The following is an 11,491-nucleotide window of genomic DNA, read 5'->3' as shown; positions in this document are numbered from 1 at the left end:
AGAGGCGTGATGACAGACAGCGTCATCATGCAGCAAGGGAAATAAATAGTGGGGAAGCCTGCCAAAACGGGATTTCCCCAGTGAGCCTCCAAGCTGGTGTCTGTGTGTTTTATTTACCCAAAGCGCCCACGCAGCTCCCACACACTAAGCCCCTCCAAATACCACATTGGCGATGAGGAAAGTAGTCCCGGACCCCGCTGGAGGAACACCCGCTCGTCCTACGGCCCCCCATCGTCAGCAACAGATGAATACTGATATCGCTGTGGCATGCCCTTAAAGACAGTCAGTACTGGGAGACTTTGTTTCCCTTAGTCTTTATCAATGTTGCAACTTTTCTGCAACATGTAACAAGTGCACAAAGTACCTTACAGTACAGTGCACTTGGGTCTAATAGGCCCTAGATACACTCAAAGGATTTTTAGGAGAAGTGCAGATGTGCCTTGGACAAGGCTGGTGGCAGTTTATCATTTTGTATATTTTTAAACCTTTCCTGCCAAGGTAAACCGCGGTTACTGCGCTTGGCATGAATAGGTGGCCCGGCTCCAAAATGACGAGGTTCTTTGTCCTGTCCTTTGGCCATCTTGCCCCTTCACTTTCCCCAGGTCGAGCCAACCCGGGGCAGTCCTTACTTGGGCATGCATTTTCCCGCAAAACGCCAAGATCTCGCGGGCTTCTGCATCTCTTGTGTGTGTGCTTCCAGGATGTGGGCTGGACTGTCTGGTTCCAATACACATCCTGGGTGCCAGAGAGTCTGGTGTGCTGCGAATGCATGGGACCACTGCGGTCCGTGATTGGTCCATGTATGGTATGCCTCTATGTGAGCAGATCTCCCATTGGGTCCTCTTTGTTTTGGCACGAAAGAGATTTTGGATAAGAGAAGGCTCCAAACACCCATACCATGTCGATCTCTGGAGTTCTCACTGAACGAAGGTAAGGATACCAGTATCCTAAAACTAAGAAGCTGAGTCGAGGAACCACTGGAAACCTGCTGGAAAGTTTGGCACCCTGACCCCGCTGTTGTCCCGTCATCCTAGAAGGTCTGCGAAGATGCTTTGACCCATTGGAATAGTGGTACCAACCATTCTCGGCACCTTCATCAGAACCTGCAAGCAAGCCTTCTCGGAAGTGTCCCTGGGTCAACCAGTGGGCTGACCAGCTTACCCAGGACCTTTACACTGTCACCGCTGCCTTTATGAGGAAGCTCTTGAAACTTGGTACTACGCAAGCTCTGTGTTCACGGCACTCTCACACCGAATTTCATACACTTGGCTTTCCCAGGTCTGGAGTAAAGGGAGTGCGCCCGAACCGGAGTACACGCGGTTACCGTTTCGGCCAGCTGTGGTGACAAACTTTGCAAGTTCATTGCAGCTGTGGTCCTCTGTGCCCTGAAGCCTGCTACAGCAGAACTGGCCTGATCCATCCTCCAGGGGCAGAGAAATCGCCACTGTCCTGTTTGGGAATCAACGCTGTAACTTTGTCGCGGAAATCCACAGAGCCGCGAGATTGCCGCATTTGAACCTGCAACCAAAGTGGACTCGACTGCCGAAGTTTGGTCCAGAGTGCACCGGGGGCCGGTGAGTAATTGCAACCCTTACCGTTGGCCCCTGGTGCATCCATAGCATGAGTGGCCCCTGAGGCCCCTCTTCCTTTCCACTGCTAGAGCAAACTAGCAAACTATTCCGGATATCTGGAACCTGTACTGCCCTGTTGGGGAGACCCTCCGCAAATAGTGGGGACTTATTCTTCATCAACTCACCCACCTTCCTGAGTTGCTAAAGACCTTTGAAGAGACCCCATTTTGCCCATCTGCATTACCGCGTGCGCCAGCATTGCATGTATATTTGAGCAATAGGCTTCACTCTTCTTAGGGATTGGATTGCCTCTCAGTTAGGATTGTGTTTGATGCAGATGGGACTAAAGACTATTTGCACTGCCTGTTTCCTTCCCCTTTTAGGTTTTGGACCCATTTCGTGCATTAACCCTTTAGACCCCATTGGTCTTGTATATATGTATATTGATAGGATTGTGTTGACTAAGAAGTATTAATGTGATTTTATTTGTGTGTTGAAACTCAAAGGCCTTGAAATGAATGTATTTGTATTTTTAATATATATTGTGATAGTCTGGGTGAAAACTCTAATGGAGTTATGGGTTCCTGTATCTATACCAGAGAGGGAACCCGACCCGCCCGAACCATGGGAGAAACCTGTCACGAATGTCCAAACCAGAGAAGAGCCTGTGGGAGCTTGGTGGGGTCGAGATATGGTCCCGAGAGTTACAGGGTCGAGTACAGCCCAGCAGAGAGAGCCGCGCTCACAGGAGATGGCCGCCGTATGGCAGAACACTCGAGCTCCAGCCGTGGCAGCCCAGCTGGGAGAGCCGCGCTCACAGGAAACAGCCGGCATATGTCAAAAGCCACGAGATCCAGCCGCGACAGTCCAGCTGGGAGAGCCGCGCTCACAGGAAACAGCCGGCATATGTCAAAAGCCACGAGATCCAGCCGCGACAGTCCAGCTGGGAGAGCCGCGCTCACAGGAGGCGGCCGCATGGCAGGGGTCTCAGGCATCAGCCGCGGTAGACAAGCTGAAGGAGCCGCGCTCGCGTGAAACAGCCGCCGCCAAAGAGGTTGGAACGCGGTGTTTGTCGGCAATCACACCGAACGTTCCAAGTACACAAAACATGTCTAATCAGTCCATAAAACAGACAAACAGTCAAGGAAAGAAACCTGCACACAATTCCTCTAACCTGGAACACTTGTCTGGACACGGCATAACCGTATACTCCAACACAGCGACACAGAAGGAAGGGGGCGGGGCTTGGAGGGGTATTTATCACGTTGGCAGTAAAAACACTCCTGATTGGCTGATACACACGGGGGTATATAAACCAGCGTCAAAAGATGAATGGTGCGCTCATTCCTTGTTTCATTGCAGAACCAAACAGATGTGAAGAGCGGAGCTGCAGGAAACTTATGGGCATACAAGGACTAAGAGGAGAAGAATAACCCGGAGTCCATACTTCATTCCCTGCGGATGTCTTGGAATTAGAAACCACAGAAAAGAGAAGAATTAAGAGAGAAGCCTCAAGATTATTTCTTTTTATTTCAACAACATTTTCTCTTGGTTGATGTAAGCCAAATAAATACCATTTTTATTTTACTACACCGTCTGTCTGCCTTCTTGTCACAAATTTTGGTGGCAGCGGTGGGATCCATAACACGCCATGGAAGCAATCATTAAGGCCCTGGCAGACGGACAACAACAACTACAGCAATTGGTGCAAGTACATAGTCACCAAGCCCAGGCTGATTGACAAGCATTACAGCAAGCCCTGCAATTACAGGCCGCCACCCAGGATGCCCTACAGAAAGTCACGGAAGCAGTGGTGACACATAGAGGATCAATGGCAGCTCCTTCTAATGTGCTACAAAAGTTCCAACAGGGAGATGACCCCGGATATTTTTTTACAAATTTTGAGCGAGTTGCAAGAAACTCTCAGTGGCCAGCCGAGAAGTGGGGCCACTTCATAGCTCCCTTACTGACTGGGTCAATGCAAGGAGCTTACCAGGCTGCAAATCCGGATGGGGATACTTCCTATGCGGACATAAAGAAAAACATACTTGAAAGGATGGGAGTGGATGAGGAAGCTTACCACCAAAAACTCAGAGAAACCAAACTACGAAACGGAGAGACCCCGAGGCAGTTATATTATCGGGTTCACGATTTGACTGACAAATGGTTAAAACCCGCCAACTGCACTACTCAAGAAATTGTGGTTAAGGTAAAACTAGAACAATTAATAGATGCCCTCCCAACTACCATGCAAAGGTGGGTAAGGCAACACCATCGGCCTACCCTTAAAGAAGCAATCGACATTGCCACGGCATTCCAAAAAGAAGGAGGGGTAAAAGTAATCCCGTTTGAAGGAACCAGGAATCCCCCTCCTAAACCTACAGGAACCATAGAGAGCAAAACACCAAGAGTGGAACCCAAAACAGGACTTTGGCCTAATACCAGCAGACAGCCACAATGCTTTGATTGCGGAGAGTGGGGGCATATTGCCCGGTTCTGCCCAAGAAAACAAAAGGTCGAACCAATGGAAATAGGTTGCACTCAAACCTGGGAGTTCCGAAGACGACGAGAGCCATATATGGTCGAGGTCCGTGTCAATGGTGTTCCCAGATAAGGTCTACTCGACAGTGGGAGCGAACAGACGGCCATCCGACCAGAAGTAAGTGTGGCGGGCAACTGGGGGAACAGTGTTATTCCTATAAAATGTGTGCATGGGGATACCATAACTTACCCTTCCAAACAAGTCAATATAGAAGTAAATGGGAAGAATACACCTATGGAGATAGCTATAATGCCACACATACCAGCTCTAGTATTAATAGGGACAGATTTACCCAGCTTTAATGACTGTGTCACGGACTCAGATTGGTTAAGGCCGACCCTTTTCTCCCTCACGGACATTAAGGAAGGAAGACAGAGGGATCCCAAAAAGACAAGGAGGGAAGTACTGGCAGAGAAGAGAAATCGGTTGAAGAAATGTTGTGGACTGGTAGACTGGGTTCCAGAGGATAAAAGAGTATCCTTCAGGAGCGAAACCCTAACTGACCCTAGCTTAAGAAATGTCAGAGAACAAGCTGGGAATGAGACTGACCCTACAAATAACTACCCCAGATTCAAATGGGTAAAAGGACTACTGTATAGAATTACCAAGCTACCAAATGAGGCAGAACTGGAACAGTTATTGGTAGCTATCAGCTTCCGACCATCCATAATTGAACTTGCTCATAATAATCAAGCAGGAGGACATATGGCATGTGAAAAGACCCAAAATAAGATTCTGAAAAGGTTTTACTGGCCAGGTATATATAGAGAGGTGGGAAAATACTGCGAAGAGTGCCCAGTATGTCAGAAGACCAGTCCAACGAAACCTCATAGGGCACCTCTCAGACCGATGCCCTTAATCAGGGAACCTTTTTTTTAAATTGGATTAGGTATGGTGGGCCCATTGTAACCCAGTAGCCATGGGTACCAATACCTTTTGGTAATAGTAGATTATGCCACAAGATATCCAGAAGCCTTCCTCATGAGGGGAACAAGTGCCATACAAGTGTGCAACCAACTAGTACCTTTTTTTTCCAGAGTGGGGATTCCATCCGAGATAGTGACTGACCAAGGAAGGAATTTCGCATCAGGGGTAATGCGAAGAGAAGAGTCTGTCAGCAGCTTCAAATCAAACAAATTCGCACCTCAATCTATCAACCCCAAACCGACGGGTTGGTAGAACGTTACAATAAGACAATCAAGCTGATGTTGAAAAGAGTAACAGCCCCCACAGGAAAGAACTGGGACAGAGCCGTTCCATGGGTACTCATGGTGTTAAGAGACACCCCTCAGTCGTCGACAGGGTTTTCCCCATTTGAATTATTATTTGGACACCGGCCGAGAACTGTCTTAGACATTGCTAAAGAAGAATGGGAAGGAGAAGAGGAAGCCACCACCCTGATGGACTATGTAATAGAACTAAGGGATAAACTGTCTAATTTGAGAGAAATGGCTCTGGAAAACCTGGGCAGGTCACAAATGACACAGGAAAAATATTATAATAAAAAGGCCAGAGTTCGCAGCTTTAAGGTAGGTGACAAAGTACTAGTACTGCTACCCACAAGCCATAATAAGATGTTGGCACAGTGGAGAGGACCTTATACAATAACAGCAGTTTTAGGTCCAGTAAATTATATGGTGGAGCAACCAGATCGTCGAGAGAAAACACAGAACTACCACATCAATCTACTTAAAGAATGGAAAGACCAGGAAATAAATGCCTCCATCATATAGGTGGCCTCTCTGGAAGGGGGTGAACCAGCGTTCAGTGCGGTCCACTGGGGATCACAATTAACCACAGAAGAAAAAAAATAACTGGAATCACAGCTTAGGCCATTAATGAACGTATTCTCGTTTTTTCCAGGGAGAACATCTCTGGTGGAACACAAAATCGATACAGAACCAGGACAAGTTGTAAGGATACGTCCATATCGCCTCCCAGAATCTAAGAGGTCAGCCGTGCAAACAGAAGTAGAAGAAATGTTGAGGCTAGGGGTGATAGAACCGTCGTGTAGCCATTGGTCATCACCAAAACCCGACGGAAGCATCCGATTTTGCATGGACTATAAGAAACTAAACTCAATATCAACATTCCAAGCTTACCCCATGCCTCGCATCGACAAGCTAATTGAACAGTTGGGTTCCGCTCGGTTCATCAGTACCATAGATTTGACTAACGGGTATTGGCAAATCCCTTTAAGGACAGAGGATAAAAATAAAAACAGCTTTTTCAACACCCTCCGGGCTCTACCAATTTACAGTTCTACCATTTGGGTTGCACGGGGCCCCAGCAACGTTTCAAGCATTGATGAACAGAATACTATCTCCACACAGTCATTACAGCTCAGCCTACTTAGATGACATTATAGTATACAGCCAATCATGGAAGGATCACTTAACACATCTAACGGAGGTGATCAAGGCACTAGAAATAGCCGGCTTGAAGATAAATCCCAAGAAAACCCTGATAGGAGCCAACCAACCAGGTATCTCGGTACATAGTAGGAAATGGAGTTATAAAACCCCCAATTGGACAAAGTAGAGGCTATCATGAAACTACCCATGCCTAGCAACAGGAAACAAGTAAGAGCCTTTTTGGGGTTTATTGGTTATTACAGGATGTTCATCCCTCTATTTTCGGAAATTGCTAGTTCATTGACAGAAACACTCAAAACAGTTTATAAGGGAGATATTCTAAAAGATGACAAAGCGTTGGAAGCTTTTCAGACACTCAAAAGTATTATATCAAAACATCCAATTCTACGATGACCAAACTTTCAAGAACAATTTATATTACAGACTGATGCCTCTGGCGTAGGATTAGGGGCAGTGATCTCACAAGGGGATGCAACGGACTTAAGGCCAGTGGCTTTTATAAGCCGAAAATTGTTGCCACATGAATTGGAAATTCATGTGGCAGAAAGAATGTTTGGCAATAAAATGGGCAGTTGAAAACCTTTGTTACTACCTAGCTGGCCGACGATTTACAGTGTACACCGATCACGCTCCTCTTCAGTGGCTGGCCAAACATAAGGATTCAAACCAAATGGTATTACGATGGTTCCTCACGTTGCAAGAATATTGTTTCCAGACTGTGCACAAACCCTCTGCTTTTTAAGTGATACCAGACTATCTGTCGAGATGTGTTGATCGACCCGAACGGATCGATTTCTCGGGGGGCGTATGTGATAGTCTGGATGAAAACTCTAACATGGAGTTACGGGTTCCAGTATCTATACCAGAGAGGGAACCCGACCCGCCCGAACCATGGGAGAAACCTGTCACGAATGTCCAAGAGAAGAGCCCGTGGGAGCTTGGTGGGGTCGAGATATGGTCCCGACAGTTACGGGGTCGAGTACAGCCCAGCGGAGAGAGCCGCGCTCACAGGAGACAGCCGCCGTATGGCAGGAGTCTAGAGCTCCAGCCGCGGCAGCCCCGCGGGGAGAGGCGCACTCACAGGAGACGGCCGCCAGATGGCAGAAGACTGGAGCTCCAGCCGCGACAGCCCAGCTGGGAGAGTCACGCTCACAGGAAACGGCCGGCGTATGTCAAAAGCCTCGAGCTCCAGCCGCGACAGTCCAGCTGGGAGAGCCACCCTCACAGGAAGCGGCCGCATGGCAGGGGTCTCAGGCATCAGCTGCGGTAGACCAGCTGAAGGAGCTGCGCTCGCGGGAAGCGGCCGCCGCCAAAGAGGTTGGAACGAGGTGTTTGTCGGCAATCACACCGAACGTTCCAAGTATACAAAACATGCCTAATCAGTCCATAAAACAGACAAACAGTCAAGGAAAGAAACCCGCACACAATTCCTCTTACCTGGAACACTTGTCTGGACATGTCATAACCGTAGACTCCAACACAGCAACACAGTAGGAAGGGGCGGGGCTTGGAGGGGTATTTATCACGTTGGCAGTAAAAACACTCCTGATTGGCTGATACACACAGGGGTATATAAACCAGCATCAAAAGATGAAAGGTGCACTCATTCTTTGTTTCATTGCAGAACCAAACAGAGGTGGAGAGCGGAGCTGCAGGAAACTTATGGGCATACGAGGACTAAGAGGCGAAGAATAACCCGGAGTCCATACTTCATTCCCTGCGGATGTCCTGGAAATAGAAACCACAGAAAAGAGAAGAATTAAGAGAGAAGCCTCAAGATAATTTATTTTAATTTCAACAACATTTTCTCTTGGTTGATGTAAGCCAAAGAAATACCATTTTTATTTTACTACACAGTCTGTCTGCCTTCTTGTCATATATATTTATATATATATATACACCTGACTGGGAGTGATTTGTAAGTGTCCTTTACTCTGTGTGCTCATTGAGGTCTTTCAGTCACCCTCACCCCTCCTGAGACCTAGTCTTGACCACCGCCAATGCTACCTTGATTGGTCTGGCATGTCCAGAAGGCTACCCTGTTCCAAGAAACTAGGCTGGCGTTCTGAACCTCTGCCTACCAGGTCAGAGTTCATAAATCCGTCTTAACACCTACTCAACAAACAACAGGGGACTTCAAAACAGCACTGAGAGTCTAAAGCATCACCCTAATCAGGGGAAAACCACCAGCCCATCTGGGAAGCAAGAGGCCAGGGGTGGCAGCCCATAGCAACAATGTCGGAAAATCAGCAGTCGCAATATTCAGTGCGAAGCACACAGAGTGTCTCTGGAGAATCTCCAAACCCCCTAGACACACAGGCATGAAGGAGCACGTGGCATGACTCAGCGTAGGGCTCCCTCATGCATCCATTTGACCCATACACCTAAGGCGCCGCCCTTTGCTGGGAGCTGTGGCTGCAGCAATTCGAGCTCCACCTCAAGGTGAGGAAATTTGTGTGTTGAAACTCAAAGGCCTTGAAATTAATGTATTTGTATTTTTACAGATGGCAGAGGAGGAGAAGCACACACTACTCATGTTAAACCTAGGGATTCTGGCATTACGTCTATTTAATACACTGCCAAGCAGAGGGCAAGAAGATGCCTATCAAGCAACCAGAGCAGCCTTGAAAACAAAGTTTCAATCCCAGCTAAATCAAGATTACAAAAGATTCTGAGTTTGATGAGGCAGAGACAGTGGAGTAACATTGCTAAAAATGTTGGGGGGGACATGACATCTGAAGAAAAAATGCCCCAGCCAAATGAAGGGGGACACAATGGAGTGCCATGAAAGTTGGGGGGGGACAAACACCCCGTCCCCCCCTAAAATTACTCCTATGGGCAGAGACAGACAGAACCGATTGACGATTTTCACACCCACATCCGGGAACTAGCACTTGGATGCAAGTTCCTCGACAAAGAATTCTCATTGAGGCAGCAAGTAATCCATGGTATTTTGTCTGAAAAACTGAGGACAGAAGTCCTGTCAAAAAGAAACATACCCCTCAAATTCATCCTAGAGTTGTGACGCCAAAGGGAAAGAACAGAATCACAAGCTGCAGCGATGGAAGCAGCCGTAAGCCGCTTGCCAATCAACCCGGTACAGCCAAATACCCACATGGCAGTAGTAGAAGCAAAGAGTCGCCCTCGAGGAAAAGCTCCCACACCACTGACTCGCCCACCATGGGCACAGCCATCGTACAGATGGTGCGGCAAACCCTGGCACCGGGAAGAACCATGCCCTGCTTTCTGCACAACATGCCGGAAGTCTGGTAAGCTCAACCACTTTGCTTCAGTCTGCCTTAGCTCGAAACCACGGGCAGACCCCAAGAGGTCATCCTCAGGAGAGGACCATAAGACACAGCCAAGCCGTCAGGGGCACCAAAGAGGAAAAAGCCAGGACCGTGGGGCGAGAACCAAGCACCAGCAAGAGTGACAGCGGGGAGAGTGAACAGTCAGAAAAAGAGGTGGCCCCAGAACGGCACACTACCAACAAGCCATTATAACGTAATGCCAGATAAGCCCCAGTTGCAACACAAGACAGTCTGGCTCTACGCATACAGGAGCAAGGCACCACTCCCAGTGAAAGGATCCTTTAAAACCACTGTCGACCTCAACGGCGTAAAGTGCTGCACAAGGCTGTACATGGTCCACGCCATATTAGAGACGCTGCTAAGCTGCCGAACAGCAGCGAAGCTGAATCTAATACAATTCACATTCCAGTAGACACAAACAGCCATTGATGTCCTGTTGGCCAGATATAAAAACGTATTCAAGAGGATTGGCTGCCTAAGAAACCAAACTGTCACACTCCACATCAACCCTACCATTCAGCCGAAAGCGGTCAGAAACCACAGAGTCCCTTTTCACATGAGAGCAGCAGTAGAAGCAGAGCTAAAAAAGCTGGAAGACCAGCGAATCATAGAAAAGACTTCAGGCACAACCCCCTGGGCGTCCCCGATGGCGGTCACCACAAAGCCGAAACAACCTAATGCAGTACGATCTGATTGACATGAGGTTTCCAAACCAGGCAATCGGGCGCAAGCAGCATATCACTCCCACTTCGTCGAGTTGATCGTTGACCTGACCGGAGCGACTGTATTCAACAAACTCGACCTTGGCTCCGGCTAGTACCAGATCCAGGGACTCCAGGTACATAACCACGTTTTCTTCACACCAGGGGCGCCGGAGGTACCGCAGACTTAACTTTGGCATCTTGTCTGCGACCAAAGTTTTTCAAAACGAGGTTTGGTGGGTAGTGCAAGATCTGCCCAGAGCTACGAACATCAGCAATGACATGCTCATGTACGGCTGCTCTGAGGAGGAACACAACACTCAGTTGGCCGTAGTGTTAGCCTGATTAGAAGAATCAGGACTGACCACGCGGAAAAATGTGAGTTTGGCAAACCAGAACTGTTGTTCTTTGGATACGTCTTCATCACAAAGGGAGTCTCGCCCGCCTCGGCCAAAGTAGCAGATGTGTAAAACGCCCAGCCACCAACCACAGCAACAGAAGTACAGAGTTTCATGGGCATGGAATCCTACTGCAGCAGGTTTATACCCAACCAGGCAACCATTGCAGTCCCTCTCATAGACCTGATCAGGAAAGACATATCGTAGGCCTGGGGACAGGAACATGTACATGCCTTTCAGCGGATAAAATACGACAATGGCTTATTTTGTTTTTAACACGCCCAGAAAGATTGAACTGATAGTGGACGCCAGCCCGGTAGGGATGGGTGCCATACTCACCCAACTAGATCAGAGCGGGATCCTGCACCCCATTACATTCACCAGTAGAGCCTTGAACAATACCAAACAAAATTATGCACACATCGAGCAAGAGGCTCTCACCATCCTATGGGGGTGTTGACACTGCCAAGTGTACCTTCTAGGACACCACAAAACGGTCTACACAGACCACAAGCCACTTATGCCGATCTTCAAGTGCTCCGCCCTATACCCACCGGTGAGGCTAGAGCGGTGGATGCTCCAACTGCAACCAT

The sequence above is a fragment of the Ambystoma mexicanum genome, chromosome 1q, assembly GCF_040938575.1.
Source record: "Ambystoma mexicanum isolate Mex_15411 chromosome 1q, UKY_AmexF1_1, whole genome shotgun sequence".
NCBI lineage: Eukaryota > Metazoa > Chordata > Amphibia > Caudata > Ambystomatidae > Ambystoma > Ambystoma mexicanum.
This window is presented reverse-complemented; position numbering follows the sequence as displayed.